This window comes from Crinia signifera, unplaced genomic scaffold (genome assembly GCF_055691185.1).
Source record: "Crinia signifera unplaced genomic scaffold, ASM5569118v1 HAP2_SCAFFOLD_253, whole genome shotgun sequence".
NCBI lineage: Eukaryota > Metazoa > Chordata > Amphibia > Anura > Myobatrachidae > Crinia > Crinia signifera.
Window position 1 is genome coordinate 9,313 of NW_028142146.1, and position 17,837 is coordinate 27,149.

Sequence of the window (17,837 nt, forward strand, 5' to 3'; positions counted from 1 at the left end):
GGCGGGGAGCAGCCTCAGCCGCGAAGCGGCTTCTGCCGCCGAGGCGGCAGATTTAAAAAGTAAAAAATAAAAAGTAAAAAGTAAAAATAAAATAGCTTTGTGGGGTTACCTCAGTGAGGTAACCCCCGCTGATAGAACAGGTGCGTCTGCTTCCTGCAGGCACCAAATAAAAACTGGCTGGATGAGCCTGGAGGCGGGGCTGTAGGGGAGAGGGCCCGGGCATCCTGGGAAAACATTGAAAGCTTCGCTGATTGGTGCCTCGGACCCCCTGGATCCACCTACAACCCCGATGTCCCCTGTGGGACCCATGGACCCTGAAAAGGAAAGGTAAGGGTCCCAGTGCATTGCTTTGCCCAGGGGCCTACACTGCTGTTACGACGGATTCAGTATGAAATCCCGGCGGTCGGGATCCCGGCATTCAAAATCCCGACGCCGGAATCCCGAACGCCGAAATCCTGACAAGGGGGGCACGTGGATCGCCCCCCCTTGCGGGCTCGCTGCACTCGCCACGCAGCAGGCCCGGTGCCTTGCTACGCTCGGCACGCTAATTTATTCTCCCTCCAGGGGTGTCGTGGACACCCACGGAGGGAGAAAGTGTCGGGATTTCGGCGGTCGGGATTCCGGCATCGGGATTCTGAACGCCAGGATTCCCTCCAACGGGATTTTAACTGCATCCCGTTAAGACAGCCCTGGCTGGGACTGAACCGTTTCAAAGTCCCGGTGCGACCCTGCATTTTGCGATGTGAAAGCTGTATCAGTGTGTCCGGTCATGTACTTTGACTATTCATGATCCAGCACTGAGATTGACTTATTTGTGAAGGCAGGAGAAATATTTTCATGGTCGCCAACCATCGAAGGATTTCTCCTGTAGCAGTGGAATACGAGGGCAAGTGTCTTTGTTACACATCCCCTTGCATTGTAGGGAGGGGAAACGGTGGGAACCGGTATTCGGCAGGACGGCCTCTCTAGCAATCAGGCACATCCCCTGGTGTTACTGTATAATGTCCCATTCCCAGCAGTCACCTCTCCGGTCACATCCCCCGGTGCTCCTGTATAATGCCCCATTCCCAGCAGTCACCTCTCCGGTCACATCCCCAGGTTTTACTGTATAATGCCCCAATCCCAGCAGTCACCTCTCTGGTCACATCCCCAGGTTTTACTGTATAATGCCCCAATCCCAGCAGTCACCTCTCTGGTCACATCCCCCGGTTTTACTGTATAATGCCCCAATCCCAGCAGTCACCTCTCCGTCACATCCGCCAGGGTTACTGTATAATGCCCCATTCCCAGCAGCCACCTCTCCGGTCATATCCCCCGGTGTTACTGTATAATTTCCTATTCCCAGCAGTCACCTCTCTGGTCACATCCCCCTGGTGATACTGTATAATTTCCCATTCCCACCAATCACCTCTCAGGTCACATCCCCCTGTGTTACTCTATAATGCCCCATTTCCAGCAGTCACCTTTCTGGTCACATCCAACGGTGTTACTCTATAATGCCCCAATCCCAGCAGTCACCTCTCTGTCACATCCGCCAGGATAACTATATAATGCCCCATTCCCAGCAGTCACCTCTCTGGTCACATCCAACGGTGTTACTCTATAATGCCCCATTCCCAGCAGTCACCTCTCTGGTCACATCCCCCGGTTTTACTGTATAATGTCCCAATCCCAGCAGTCACCTCTCCGTCACAACCGCCAGGGTTACTGTATAATGCCCCATTGCCAGCAGCCACCTCTCCGGTCACATCCCCCGGTGTTACTGTATAATTTCCCATTCCCAGCAGTCACCTCTCTGGTCACATCCCCCGGTTTTACTGTATAATGTCCCAATCCCAGCAGTCACCTCTCTGTCACATCCGCCAGGATTACTCTAAAATGCCCCATTCCCAGCAGTCACCTCTCTGGTCACATCCCCCGGTTTTACTGTATAATGTCCCAATCCCAGCAGTCACCTCTCCGTCACATCCGCCAGGATTACTTTATAATGCCCCATTCCCAGCAGCCACCTCTCCGGTCACATCCCCCGGTGTTACTGTATAATTTCCCATTCCCAGCAGTCACCTCTCTGGTCACATCCCCCCGGTGTTACTGTATAATGTCCCATTCCAAGCAATCACCTCTCCAGTCACATCCCCCGGTGTTACTCTATAATGCCCCATTTCCAGCAGTCACCTCTCTGGTCACATCCAACGGTGTTACTCTATAATGCCCCATTTCCAGCAGTCACCTCTCTGGTCACATCCAACGGTGTTACTCTATAATGCCCCATTCCCAGCAGTCACCTCTCCGGTCACATCCCCCGGTGTTACTGTATAATGTCCCATTTCCAGCAGTCACCTCCAACGGTGTTACTGTATAATTCCCCATTCCAAGCAGTCACCTCTCCAGTCACATCCCCCGGTGTTACTCTATAATGCCCCATTTCCAGCAGTCACCTCTCTGGTCACATCCAACGGTGTTACTCTATAATGCCCCATTCCCAGCAGTCACCTCTCCGGTCACATCCCCCGGTGTTACTGTATAATGTCCCATTTCCAGCAGTCACCTCCAACGGTGTTACTGTATAATTCCCCATTCCAAGCAGTCACCTCTCTGGTCACATCCCCCAGTGTTACTGTATAATGTCCCATACCCAGCAGTCACCTCTCCGGTCACATCCCCCGGTGTTACTGTATAATGTCCCATTTCCAGCAGTCACCTCTCCGGTCACATCCCCCGGTGTTACTGTATAATGCCTCATTCCCAGCAGTCACCTCTCTGGGGTTACTGGATAATGCCTCATTCCTGTATAATGTCCCATACCCAGCAGTCACCTCTCCGGTCCCATCTCCCGGTGTTACTGTATAGTGTCCCATTTCCAGCAGCCACCTCTCCAGTCACTTCCCCCGGGTCACTGTATAATAACCCATTCCCAGCAGCCACCTCTCCGTTCACATCCCCCGGTTTTACTGTATAATGTCCCATTCCCAGCTGTATCCTCTACGGTCACATCCCCAGGTGTTACTGTATAATGTCCCATTCCCAGCTGTATCCTCTACGGTCACATCCCCCGGTGTTACTGTATCATGTCCCATTTCCAGCAGTCACCTCCCCCGGTGTTACTGTATAATTCCACATTCCCAGTAGTCACCTCTCTGGTCACATCCCCCGATGTTACTGTATAATGCCTCATTCCCAGCGGTCACCTCTCCGGTGTTACTGTGTAATTCCCCATTCCCAGCAGTCACCTCTCCGGTCACATCCCCCGATGCTAATGTATAATGACCCATTCCCAGCAGTCACCTCTCTGGTCACATCCCCTTTGTTACTGTATAATGTCCCATTCCCAGCAGTCTCCTCTCCGGTCACATTCCCCTGTGTTACTGTATAATGCCCCATTCCCAGCAGTCACCTCTCCGGTCTCATCCTCCGGTGTTACTGTATAATGTCCCATTCCCAGCACACACCTCTCTGGTTACATTCTTCTGATGTTACTGTATACTGTCCCATACCCAGCAGTCACCTCTCCGGTCACATCCCCTGGTGTTACTGTATAATGCCTCATTCCCAGCAGTCACCTCTCAGGGGTTACTGGATAATGCCTCATTCCTGTATAATGTCCCATACCCAGCAGTCACCTCTCCGGTCACATCTCTCGGTGTTACTGTATAATGTCCCATTTCCAGCAGCCACCTCTCCAGTCACTTCCCCCGGTGTTACTGTACAATGTCCCAATCCCAACAGTCACCTCTCCTTCACATCCCCCGGTGTTACTGTATAATTTCCCATTCCCAGCAGTCACCTCTCTGGTCACATCCCCCCCCGGTGTTACTGTCTAATTTCCCATTCCCAGCAGTCACCTCTCTGGTCACATCCCCCCGGTGTTACTGTATAATGTCCCATACCCCATAATCCTAAGTGAGGAGAAAAATGTTAAATCAACTGCACTGATGGTATAGCAGCTCTCATAAATGCAAAGGTTCTGAGGGGTAAAAAAGAGCGCTGGGATTAGTTTATACGAGTGACACGTGTAAAGTAAAAATTTATTAGTCAAATAATGTTTACACTCCTTTTTTGTCGCGCTTTCCCTACTAACCCTAACCTTACAGAGGCAGCGGTATTCCTCAGCTCAGTTGCTGTCCGCTTCTGGGTGGAATCTTCTGTTGCGGCTTTGGTCCCGGGACGCGGCTTGCTGACGTCAGCGACTGGCGTGTCGGTACTTCGGGCAGCAGCAAGATGGCTTCTCCTCTCCTTAAGTCTCCAACCCGTTTCATGCCTCGCTGGGCACTTTGTCAAATTGGGGTGACTGATAGAAGTTGCTCCCTGTATGTAAGGAAATGAAGTAGAAATTCACATCCAATTTTAACATTTTGTGTATTTCAAAAATGTAAAGAAATAAAAAGTTTGGACATTTTCCGAGCAACAATCTGGTTGGAACAAATATTTTAACGACATATTGGGTGTCACGAACGGTGAAACGGTGTCAAGGCATGCATTATATGTAATAGTAGAGTGCAAGACTAATAAAAAGACTAATAAAGAGATTACATCGCCATATGTGCCAAAGTGGTTTGTGCAAAAGGCTAGTGAACAGCTAACGAACCCAATACACCAATCATGTCCAAACTATGGCCCGCCAGCTGTTGTGAAACTGCAAGTCCCATCATGCCTTGCCACAGCTTTGCTATTAGGGAATACTAAAACTATGGCAAGGCATGCTGGGATGTGTAGTTTCAAAACAGCTGAAGGGCCACATTTTGGACATGCCTGCAACATAAGCTCAGTGACAAACGAGCTTTAAAATCAAAGTCAATTGTTTGGTGACCCGACTCCCAGGCTGCACCTCACCTGGATTTCTCCTCGCACCCTTCACGCACAGTAGGGCAATAAGCTGCATCTAGTTTATTTAGGGCGCAAAAATGCAGCCGACAAGACCAGGACAAGTGCTGCGAACAATTCATTAGCTCCCACTACATTAGGCAAGAGCTACGGGTGCACAAAACAATTGAATCACCATTATATGTTGTTTAGCACCTTACATAAATTATATATATATTTTTTATTATTATTATTTTAATATGCAGTACAGTAAGACCAGCAACCCTTACCACCAGCATAGCTCTGCTCCAACACTCATGAAGCACCGCCTACATGTTTTGATTGGCCCACAATCCAATCAGTCAAAGAAAATGGATCACCATCAATAGGTAAAAACATTGATGGTCATCCATTGCATAGTATGCCACAATCAATGGGCAGTTGCACTATTGTCATCAATTGCAAAGACGTCCATCCCTAAAGCTGTGCACACACAGTGCAAGTGAGCCTTTGTGCTAAGTTTGCAGTTAAGCACAGATGGCTCAGCATTGTGTGCTGAACAATCTGTCACGGCCAGTGTTCTCTGGTGTGAGAACACTGGCGATGACTAGATTTATAACTGGATGCAAATGTGTAAATCTAGTCAGGCAACAGCGACGCGCGGGACCGCGCAATCGTCATCACCAGAGGGTATACACGTGGAGTGATCCTTTTCTCATTTCTAAGCGATCTAGTCAGATCACTTAGAAATAAGCCTCATATCCCCCTGGGCGGGATGTATTAATGTACATCGCCAGCCGCCGCGATGCTACCGCATATGTATTAACATATGCGGCTAGCATCGGGGTGCGGTGACGGAGACCCCCGCGATACCTGTAATGTGGTGTGCGGGGGTCTCCGTCACATCCTGGCGGCTGTCAGTGTCCCCCTGCCTCTCCTCCTCCTCCCTACAGCCGGATGTCCTCCCGGCTGTGACACCTGCTGGGGGAGGAGTAGATCGATGGAGGATGGGAGGGGGGGTCACAAGGACGGCGGGCGGCGATAGAAGCCCATAGGCATCTATAGGGTATCGCCACCCAGAGGTGGAGATACCCTGCCAGGCGGAGATGGGGCGGACGGATAATGGTACATAGGAAAATGCGGTAAAACCCCCGTTTTATCACATTTTCCCTTTAGTACATCCCGCCCCCTGTGTGTATGCCCCATTAGGATAGTAGATAATACAGTATACACTTTAGACTACAGTATAACTAATGTGACAATAATCCCTGTATAACCATCCAGCAAGCAATCCCGGCGGGTGACATGTACTTGGTGTCACCTGAACGCAGCAGTGATCCCAGCCTATATACAGTATGCCCAGTTATCCTACATCTGCACTAATGGCTACGTGCAGTTTGCTAGCCTGTACGGTTTGGCGCACCTGTATCTCACCACATTGGCATGCCGGGCACATATTTACCATTACACTCACATGTGTGTATTATCATAGAACATAGCAAAGCGCGCATAGCTACTGCAGCAGAGAGAGAGAACATATAGTATACACACAGAGGCTTCCCATAGATTATAATCTGGTCTATATACACCTGTGTCACACTTTGGGAAAGCAGATAGATAATATACAGTGTATAATAATGCAGACAGCACTGGGGCTGAGATATTACAACCTGAGCCATAGAGTAGCGCTGCTGAGGATACACTGGTATGCCCATACACATAGATATCCCCAGTAGCACCATGCAGCAGCCCTGTGGGAGTCACATACATGACCAACATACAGACTGAGCTCCAGTCCTCACCCACAGGTTGCTCAATGCTCAGGGGGTGTTCTGCACATGTGCACTTACCACATACTTGCCTACTTTTGAAAATTAGTTTCAGGGAGATTATAGATTGCACTGAAAAGCATTGTGCAGAGCACACTTGAGGGGGCGTGTCACAATCTACCCAAGGGGTGTGTCTATCTCCATATATGGGTGTGTCTACTGTGACCAAGTGGTGTGTCCTGCAGCGGCACATAAAAACGAAAGTACAAAGCGCAGTACTGGCTACACACTGATCTCTCAGCTACATTACACGGAAGGGCTACTCCCTGACATCACAGCTACATTACACAGCATGACTGACATCACATAGCAGGGCTACTCATTGACATAACACATGAGGGCTCATGCTGACATTACACAGCAGAGCATAATACTGACATATACATCATTATATAGAGTATATGTGACATACTGTACATTTGGTAGACTTGTGGTTTTTTTTTTTTTTAAACAGGGCACCTTGGGGGGGTTTAAACTAGACATCTCCTCTGCAGGTCCCACCCTATTAGAATATGAGACAGGCGGAATCAGGCACAAACAGAGAGAAGTGAAAGAGAGAAAGCGTGTGTGTGCGTGCGCGCGAAAGAGAGAGATAGAGAATGTCAGGGGGGGGGGGGGTAGGTAAATGAAGGAAACGTGAGGAGGAGAATGAGAGAGTGTCAAAGTGTGTGAAAGATAAGAGATAAATAATTTGGCTGTCAGGAAAAGTGAGGGAATGGCAGAAAGAGTGAGAAAGTGTCAAGGATAAAGAGAGGGTGAGAGAGAGAGTTCCCAGGACTGAGAGTTGCTGGAGATGATATAATTGGGGTGAAAGAGAGAGTGAGTGTCACGGACAGAGAAAGGGGCTGAGAGAGAGGGGAGAGAGAAATGGGGTGATAGAGGGTGTCAGAGGGGCATGAGAAGAAGGGGGTGACAGATGATGTCAGGGATATAGAGAAGGGGGATAAGAGAGAAGGTGTCATGGATAGAGAAAGGTGCTGTGAGAGAGGGAAGAAAGAAAGAAAGAAAGAAAGAAAGAAAGAAAGAAAGAAAGAAAGAAAGAAAGGGGATGAGAGAATGTCAGGAATAGAGAGTGGGTGAGAGAAGGTGTAACGGATAGAGGGCTAAGAGAGAGAAGGGGGAGAAAAAGAGAGGGTGTCAAGGATAGAGAGATGGGGGATTGAGAGAGAGAGAGGGAATAGAGAGAGGGTCTCAGGGATAGAGAGAGGGGGGGGGGGTGAGAGTGAGAAGGCGACGGAGATAGAGAGGGGGTGAAAAGGAGAGGAGAGTAGGAGGTGAGAGAAGAGACCGAAAGGGCTGAGAGAGGGTGTCCAGTATAGAGAGGGGGAAGAGAGAAAAGGATGTCAGGGATAGAGGGTGAGATGTACTGTACTAAGCCTTGAAAAGTGATAAAATGGAGAGTGATAAACCACCAGCCAATCAGCTCCTACCTGTCATTTTTCAAACTGTGGCATGGCATGTAGGAGCTGATTGGCTGGTGGTTTATCACTCTCCATCTTATCACTTTTCAAGCTTAGTACATTTGGCCCAGGGAGGGATGTATTAATATACATCGCCGCCCCTCGCCTGCCAGCCGCCACGATGCTACACATATGTACTAACATATGCGGCTGGCATCGGGTTGCGGTGACGGAGACCCCCGCGATACCTGTGATGTGGTCTGCGGGGGTCTCCGTCACATCCCGGAGGCTGTCAGTGTCCCTCTGCGTCTCCTCCTCCCCCTGCAGCCGGATGTCCTCCCTGCTGTGACACCTGCTGGGGGAGGAGGAGATCGATGGAGGACGGGAGGGGGGGTCGCGCGGACGGCGATAGAAGGGGTATCGCCACCCCTTCCAGTCGTAGATGGGGCAGAAGAGAGCACTAACCAGGCAGCATGGAGGTGACTGTGAGGAACTGCTGCCAAGTTGCGTCCATGTTGGAGTCATGTCCTGGGAAAGGAGACAGCAATGAAGAATGTACATCTAAAATAGACGAACCAGAGGCTCTAACCTCAGTGCCGTGGGTAAAGGGGGATGTGATGAGAGTTAGCAGGAGAGGGATACATTTGTGGAGTGGGTAGGTGGTCAGGGGGATGTGAGGAGAAAGTTAGGAGAGGGGTACCTGTGAGGGAGGGGTGTCAGGAGTGGGATGTGAGCCTGTAAGCATGGTGACTGACACACTGCTTGGGGAGGGGCCACGTGCTGTGTTCTTCCCACAGGACTACCAGCTATCCTTTCAATCCCCATCCCCATTTATTCTAAACTTGCGCATGCGCAATCCACATTGTAAGAGGGGGCAGCTTTGGGGAATACTGGCACTGCGCTTGGGCTAAAAGCAGGAGCCTCCTGCAAAATGCAGGAGGGAAGGCAAGTGTGCCCCCCATATAACACACCGTAGTACATTATAACACCCAGTACATTATACACCCCCACCCCATATTGGACCTAGTACATTCACATATACAACATAGTATATTATACACAGCTCCCCTCCCCCATATTGCACTCAAAACACACAGCACATAACACAATACTAAATTATACACAGACCCCCCACAACCAGTGAGCACACGTTATATTACACACACACCTGACCCCCCCATACACACATTATATACAGCCCCCATTCCCACAGCACTCACTTGGCTGTGTTCTTCCTTCCAGGCAGTGCAGGAAGTCATCACATTACAGGCAGAAGACGAGGAGCCTGTAGCTGGACTAGAGCAGCTGCAGCCTGCAGGACTGACACACACGGAGCCTCAGTGTGGGGGCGGGGCCAGCCTCAGGAAGCCCCGGTTGCTATTTCTCCTTCTCCCAGTGCACAGACAGACAGTCTGGACTTCCTGTCTGTGTGCCCAGCAGCTCGGCCCCCGGCGCTACCAACAACTACCCAGCGGTGCGACTTCCCGATACAGGCCCCACCCCCCGGCCAGTTCAGGACGCGCGCATGCGCAGTCCAAATTCAATGGAGGCTTACAAAAAAACCGGGAGGAAGGAGGGGGATTGCGGGGCAGCGGGAGGCTCATGCAAAAATCGGGAACCTCCCGCTGAATGCGGGAGGGTAGGCAAGCCTGCTGTGACTGCTGACACATATTCACACGCACAATATTTGTTTTCACTTTATTCCTTTAAGAGAGGGCACCAAATTCCAGCTTGTATCCAGGTGACCGGGATGAACTTACACCCCTGCCCAGCGATTTCATCGGTGGCTGGGAGCCGACTTCGGCAAGTGCAGAAAATGTAAACAGTATGCCCCAATAAAACTGCATTTAGAACTACAGTAACATTACCTTTTTAGCAGGTCTGTTAAGGTGCCCATACACAGTGCGATGCGATGGCGCTCCCACAGGCATCGCATCGCACAGTACAAAAAGTATGCGCTGCACATACTTATTGTACTGCTTTCTGATTGCATCACACGCAAAACGCATGTGATGCGATCCAGCCCATAACGGGTGCAATAATCGCGCCGTGTATGTGCGGCACTGCTGAGGTGGTGGGCGGAGAGAGTTCCGGCAGGTCGGGAAAAGACGGGCAGCGTGTGAGCGGTTGTTCAGACGCTGCCCGGCATTAGACTGCCCATGCGCAATCCCGAAATTGGAGTGGAATTGAAATCTCAGACATTTTGGGGACCAATCCCGGGATCCCGCCGATCCCAGGATTGGCCACCCTAGACTAATGTAAACAAGCGTTACATGGACGTGTGTCATTATATAGGTATAGTAGCCGTCCTTCCGCCCCTCACAGCAGTCATATAAAGCTGCTACGTGTGTACTTCCGGCTATACTGAGCAGACCCACTCACGGACAGGTTAAGGACTATGGGCCAGATGTACTAAGCTTCAAAAGTGATAAAATGGAGAGGGATAAACAGCCAGCCAATCAGCTCCCACCTGCCATGTCACACGCTGTGTTTGAAAAATGTCAGGCGGGAGCTGATTGGCTGGCTGTTTATCGCTCTCCATTTTATCACTTTTGAAGCTTAGTGCATCTGGCCCTATAACCGGTCTGTGTCTGCTGTCACCAAGCTATTCTCCTCTGATTTAACATAACATTAGTTATCTGGCCTCCCTTACTGGACAACCAAGGGGAAAACATCACCAGGCTAATAAAAATGATCACACACACACACACACACACACACACACACACACACACACACTGAATAGGTTTGCATGCATTAGGTGGACCACTGAAGGTCGACAAATTTAAAAGGTCTAAACATGTCACAATTCAATGAATGTGGTTTTGGGCACCTACAGCCTGTGTACATTTCACATTTGTAAACTAATCAGCAGCAATAGTTAGCTTAATTCACCAGAATACAGATCTCCATAGCTGATTATATAAATGCCAGTAACAAATATGGCCGCCTGGCCTCAGTGTGTTGGCAGGATCAGCCATGTTGCTGTCCCAACTGTAGCAATTTGTCAGTTGGTGTACCTGAGACTGAAGAGAGAAGCTGCTTCTGGAAGAGAGAGCTAGTTTGCTGCGACAGCTAGTGTTGTACTCCCAGCAGATTTCTACAGGATCCCGCTATTCAGAGCCCCATAACACCTGAGCTTTACTGGACATTGTTTGTTGTGGTTATTGTGCTTATATTTCAGATCGAGATGAGCAGAAGAGAGTTACGGCGGCTCCAGGAGGACCAGAGGAGATGGAGCCGCCAAGGAGATCAAGGTAAGTGAGCTATTGGGGCAGTTAGTCCAATCTAAGGGGGCAATTTATAACAGCAGGGAGAGAGATAAAGTACCAAACTACCAGCTTCTGTCATTAATAATAATAGGAGTTGTTTGGCTGGTACTTTATCTCTCCCACTTTACCTTTCTACATGCCATGATATCTCTCTGCCTGTGTGGCATGCGGGCGGCAGTTGGGGTTAGCTGCACATGAGCTGTATGTAATACCCTCACTTTGTGGGAGATTCATGAAGAGAGAGATACAGGGCACAATCTTTAAATCCATTTTAGACACTTAAAACCTATTGCTTATGATAAATGGTGCTGCAGCAAACCAGCACCCAAATGCCATTTTTCAAAAACATGACAGGAGCGGATTGGCTGGAGCTAAAACTTTTGATAAATGGGCCCCAAAGAGGTCTATGTACTAAGACTTGGAAAGAGATAATGTGGACAGAGATAATCTACCAACACGCCAGCTCCTAACTAACATTTTCAAACACCTCCTGTAACATGGCAGCGAGGAGCTGATTGGCTGGTACTTTATAACCAAACCCTTTATCCCAGGCTTAGTACATAGACCCCAAAGTACCAATAATCAGTCCCTAAATGTCATTTTCATACCTTCTGTAACATGGCAGTGAGGAGCTGACTGGCGGTACTTCATAACTAGACACTTTATCCCAAGGTTAGTACATAGGCCTCCAAAGCCCCTGGCATTTTCAGGCTGACAGGGAGATGCGGTAAGCTTTAGCGACTGGTAGAGATAAAGTACCTTTACCTTTAGCCCCTAACTGTCATGTTACAAGCTCGGTTTTTGCAATAGTTCAGTCTTTATTCATTGCTATGGGAGGTGCTACCCACAGCTTCAGCTGGGACCTACAACACCTAGCAAGCCTTCTCGTAGGTGCACTAAGGATCCTTTTACTGAATCATAAAATATCACTTTTATTAGTATATAAAATGTAAATAGCATCCTGGGGAAATATTCACTGACCTTCACTCTGATTCCTTCCTAATGCCTGATGTTACTCTGGGTATGGGCTGATTGCACTAAGGTCAACATACATTGGGTCCATCACTGAAGGTTGACACGAGCCAAGGTCGACATAACAGTGGACATTATCACACCACTCAACATTTCATCTGGCATTCCCTCTGTATTTATCTGTAATTTGTCAGCTTCACCGGTTTGGGGATCTCACGTTTAGCACCGATAAATACGGTATATAGAATGTTATTTGCATTATTTTAAAAGCATATAAAGGTGTTTTTCCTGCTTGATATTATATGAACCATTGTCAGTTTGGAATATTTAATTTATGTTTTCATTTGTTACACACTGTTATACTTTTTTGGGTACTTGTTTCCTAGCACGGCGCCCATTGCATCGTATACCATAAGCCTTACAATGGTATGCGATGCAACGCGATGGCACCCGATGTTATACAATTTAAAATCGTATACCATTGTATATGGCATACAATGGCATGGGATACGATTTTAAATTGTATAAGCACCCTAATGGGTGCTTTCAATGTTAAATGGCCCCCTATAAGATTATTAATTGTATAAGCACCGTAATGGGTGCTTACAATGTTAAAAGCACCCCCACTATCAATGCCAACCACACTATCAATGCCATCCCAAAGCATGGCGAGCGCAATACAAGTAAAGTAATACGCTTCGGGCTCAGTGGCTCGCTGCGCTCGCCACACTATATAAAATCAACTCCACGCCGACGTGGATACTGGGGGTATGAAAAGGTCGGAGGACGCGTACCGCCGCCGCTCGCCACGCTTCGGGTTGGCGTTGATAGTGGGTGTGGCATGGGGGTGCAATTAACATTGTAAGCAACCATTAGGGTGCTTATACAATTTAAAATCGCATCGCATGCGGCTATATGGCATGCGATGCGATAGAATGCATAAGATGCCATACGATTGAAAATCGTGGCGCCGTGCTAGGAAACAAGTACCCTTTTTTGTAATCCGTTTGGCTATAGTAATGGGGGGTTGGGATCATTTGGTCTACAGCATGATGGTCGACACCATTAGGTCAACATGGGAAAAGGTCGACATGGTTCTAGGTCGAAAGGTCATTAGTTCGACAGGTGATTAGTTAGACAAGGTCTAGGTCGACAGTCAAAAGGTCGACATGGAGTTTTTCACAGTTTTTTTTTACCTGAATATCAACACAGTCGACATGGACACAGTTTAAAGTGCACCGCATCTGTCCAACTACTGACCTTTCGCCCTAGAACCATGTCAACCTTTTTCGGTACTTGTGTATTTTGGCGGCGCCCATCGCATCGCATACCATAACGCATACGATGGTATGCGATGCGACGCGATTTGCTTCAATAGTGTGCGATGGCATACAATTTTCAAATTGTATGCCATTGTACATGGCATACAATGCCATACGATGCGATGCGATTAAACATTGTATAAGCACCCTAATGGGTGCTTACAATTTAAAATGCACCCCCACGCCACCCCCCCACTATAAACGTAAACCCGAAGCGTGGCGAGCGCAGCGAGCCCGCGAGGGGCGGCGGTACGCATCCTACGACCTTTTCATACCCCCACTATCCACCTCGGCGTGGAGTTGAGAATAGAATAGTGTGGCGAGCGCAGCGAGCCCCGCGAGGGGACGCGGATACCTGTGAAGCCCACGAAGGGACGCGTTTACCTGTGAAGGTATCCGCGTCCGCTCGCCACGCACCATTAGGGTGCTCAAAAGCACCCTTTAGGGTGCTTATACGATTTTTCATCGTATAGGGGGTCAAAATCCAGTACATGGCATGCGATGCGATGCGTTCATCGTACGATGTACATCGGGGGCGCCGCTATAATACACAAGTACCCCTTTTTCTATGTCGACCTAGACCCATGTTGTCGAACATGCTGTAGACCAAATGACCACATCCCAGTAACGGGCTGATACAGCAGCCATATCATTTTTCAAAACTTTATTATTTCGTTTAGCATGACCACTGCTCCGGGAGAGATTCTAATTTATTATACCACTGTATTGTATCCACTTACAGATATGAATAGCTTATTCTAAAAGGTGCAAACACACGAAATGATGTTGGAAACGATGTTGGAAATGATCCAACATGGTTTCAGATGGTTTCAAATCGTTCAACGTGCGTACACACGAAACGATTTGAAACACTTCACAAAAAATTGGCCTATGATCTTCCTGCATGCTAGGAATATCATAGACCAATCCTAATGATCGGCTGGTGCAAGGAACGATTTGAATAGGCTGTTCCTATTGAGATCGGGATTGTCCACATCTTGCTTCAAATCTTTCAGTGTGTATGCACCTTTACTCTTGTCCATTAGTGGTCATGCCCGAGTTCAATCATGTTTGAGCTGAGCTCTTAAAAAGGTGCCATTGCCTCCTGAACCGCCCATATTGTTTAAGTCATCTGTGTATCAGTAATCATTGCCAGACATTTCAGCAAGATATAACCGGCAATACTCTGCTACCTAGTTACACATATTATTCATATAGTGGTCAGATCGCACAATAGAGCACAAACACTACAATCCGTTAAGGCAGCACGCTCCAGGTAACAGTCAGGCTGCGGCTCTTGCTAGAGCGGTATAGCCCAGTGAGGGCTGACTTTGACACTCCAGCTTTGTTGGACTACACATCCCAGCATGCCCTGCTAGTTTTACCAATTGGCTATGCTAAAACTGATGCAGGGCATGCTGGGATGTGTAGTTCAACAACAGCTGGAATGTCAAGGTTAGCCGTCACTGGTATAGACTGTCAGGGTAGCCCTCTTATAAGGGTTTAGGGATCACAGATCGCAGATCCTGACCACAAAGTGGTTGGGATTGGTAAATCAGGTTCAAGTGGACATGGTGCATTATTAATCACTGACCCATGTGACACAGGCCGACTCCATGGTACACTTATGGTGGTTCTGTATGGTAATCACTGGGTTCTGGTCTGGTACTATCAGGCTCTTTCAGAGGTTCTTAGAGGCCCAAAGAAACACACATTTTTGAGGTCCCCACCATCTTATTCTTAAACAAAAATAATAATAACATTTGTCATGTTAAATTGATTTGAATGCTTACCTTTAATAAAATGTACATATAAATTCTGTATACATATACTGATGTAGTGGATTATTGGCGATTTCAAGTTCTAGTTTAGACACTAGGTATTCATCTAGTTGCCAAAATAGCAAATAGACAAATATAAAAAAAAAAAAACCTCACAAAAATAACTCTAGAAATAAGGATTTCCAGTTAGAGGCATGAATAATACCCATGCCACCCCATCCACACATACTATATCTGGTAGGCACTGGCTATTATTGCTCTGTAATGTTATCTTTCTAACAAACGATAATACCCCTTTCACACCAGAAAATGCAGGGAACCACCCAGGAATTCGGCCCAGGGATCATGCCCCGGTTGGCCCCTTTCACACCAGAAAAGTCTCTGCGTTTTCTGGTGTGGGAAGGAGGCAGAGAGGAGGCCGTCAGAAGGCAGGGGTAGCTGGGATGGTGACGGAGGCCGGTGAATAGTACTCACCCTGGGTTGCTGGTCCTCGGTGCAGGCCGGTGATCCACACAGGTCAGACAGCAGGTGCAGATGACGCAGCTCTCCGGCGGGAGTAAGGGCACCGGAGAGCTGCATCATCTTCATCCACCTCCTGTCCTGTCATCTGCGCCCGCCGCCTGTGTGGATCCCCAGCCTGACCATCTGCACCATGGACCAGTAACCAGGGTTAGTAATCCCTACCCCATTCAAAACGGCCAGGACCTTGGGTTGAACCCGTGAACAACCCTGCTTGGTTGAAATCCTGGCAAATTTTCCCAGGAGTTTGGCCCGGGAACCTAACAAACCAGCGCTACCCGGGAAATTAGGCTGGTGTGAAAGGGGTATTACAAAAACTCACTTGAAATATAACCATGATATTCTGCCTCTCATCACTGACAAATCATAATTATGAGGTTGTTGATATTCTGCCATCGAAAAAACGGTTCCGCAGTATCCCGGTACGTACAAAGCGCATGCTAAACAGTTTTTTTTCCAACTGCTGTTAATATGCTGAATGATAAACAATGAAATGGGATATGTTTGTGCAGGTACTTGTGTGTCATTTTTTGTTGACAGTGCACTGTTGTAGTGTATTGTTGACACAATAAAGTATTATATTCAGAATGTGATTGCTGTAACTCAATTTGCTGATCAGCAATTGCTTTGAACATGTTATTTATTAATAATACCGTAGTTATTTAATAATTATCTAGTAATTATAGCTACAATATAAAGGTATATCTTTTCAGACGATTCTACGCAGACCGTTTTTGTGGAGAGGCTGCGCTCCGAGCGCCAAAGAAGATCTCGTCAGGAAACCAGTGACGAAACATCTCAAAGGGAGAACAGAGCCCGAAGCCGTTCACCCATTTTTATCCCTGGTCCCAGGGAACTTCATCGAGCCTCTGATCCTCCAGCTGAACATCATCAGAATTACGCAGACCTCGTAGACGAGCTCAAGAGGGAGTATTTCAATGACAGGATGTTGGAGATGCACGAGCAGATTCCAGAGTCGACCATCTTTGTTGAGATCAACGCGCAAGACTTCCTGTCGTCTGAAATGGTGTTCATCGGTGAGCTTAACCAACCAGCCATGATTGTAGAGGTCAACAGACAGCATATCCTGGCCATGGAGGTAGACAGCGACAGTCGTAACCCCGAATACCTGCAGATACGTCTCACCAGGGAGAATGTCGCACCCTGGGATTTGGAGATCAGCGCATTTCCATCGTGCACTATTGCTGAGGATGAAGAGCCGCAATTCTGCGTGATCTGTATTATGGAGTTCCAAAATGGAGAGCGGGTGTCAGTTCTGCCCTGTGGCCACAGATTTCATCCGAGCTGCATCTACGTGTGGACGGACTCAAATCCCAGCTGTCCTGTGTGCCGCAGACAGTCCACTCGGTGGCCGGTCCTGTGTCGTATCTCCTGAATACACCGAGAACATGAAGATCTTCTCCACCGTACATCGTGGTAATTCCTTCTATCTCTCTCCTCACAGGTGTTATCCCATTTTGGGTTTTCTTCTCTCTCTTTTCTTTACACTCTTTTCTGTCTATCGCACCATCACAACCGCTCTATCCCATCCCATCAGCTTTCAGCTGCCTCTATTACACTCCACCCACACTCCTGCAGCCTAGGGCTGACACGACTTGGGAGCATTTTGCCACTCGTCACCGTTAGCGGTGAGGGTCCCGAGGGATTTTCCCTGTTATCTCCTGAATACACGGTGACACTATTGGCTCGTGTTCTCCGTGCAGGTTTATCAGGAATTTCAGGTTTTTACCTCGGGCCAAGTCGTCTCACCCCCTCCTACCCCTCACTTAGCATTAGTCATGTTAGTATTTGGTTTTACTACACTCCACACACACTCCTGTGGCCATTTTGGGTTTGCTTCTCGCTCCTCTTTTCTTTACACTCTTTTCTGCTTTCTGCACCATCACAACCGCTCTATCCCATCCCATCAGCTTTCAGCTGC

General features: G+C 48.3%; 1 long non-coding RNA gene across 3 annotated transcripts in view; it reads right to left on the reverse strand.

Moving 5' to 3' along the window:
* Positions 1 to 293: 293 nt before the first annotated feature.
* LOC146054579 (uncharacterized) overlaps positions 294 to 17,837 on the reverse strand; it is an 88,170-nt gene continuing 70,626 nt past the window's right edge. For all 3 annotated transcript variants that reach the window (XR_014468265.1, XR_014468264.1, XR_014468266.1), the window contains one exon: positions 294 to 4,305. This is a non-coding gene — a long non-coding RNA (uncharacterized LOC146054579). The remainder of the gene's footprint in view (positions 4,306 to 17,837) is intronic.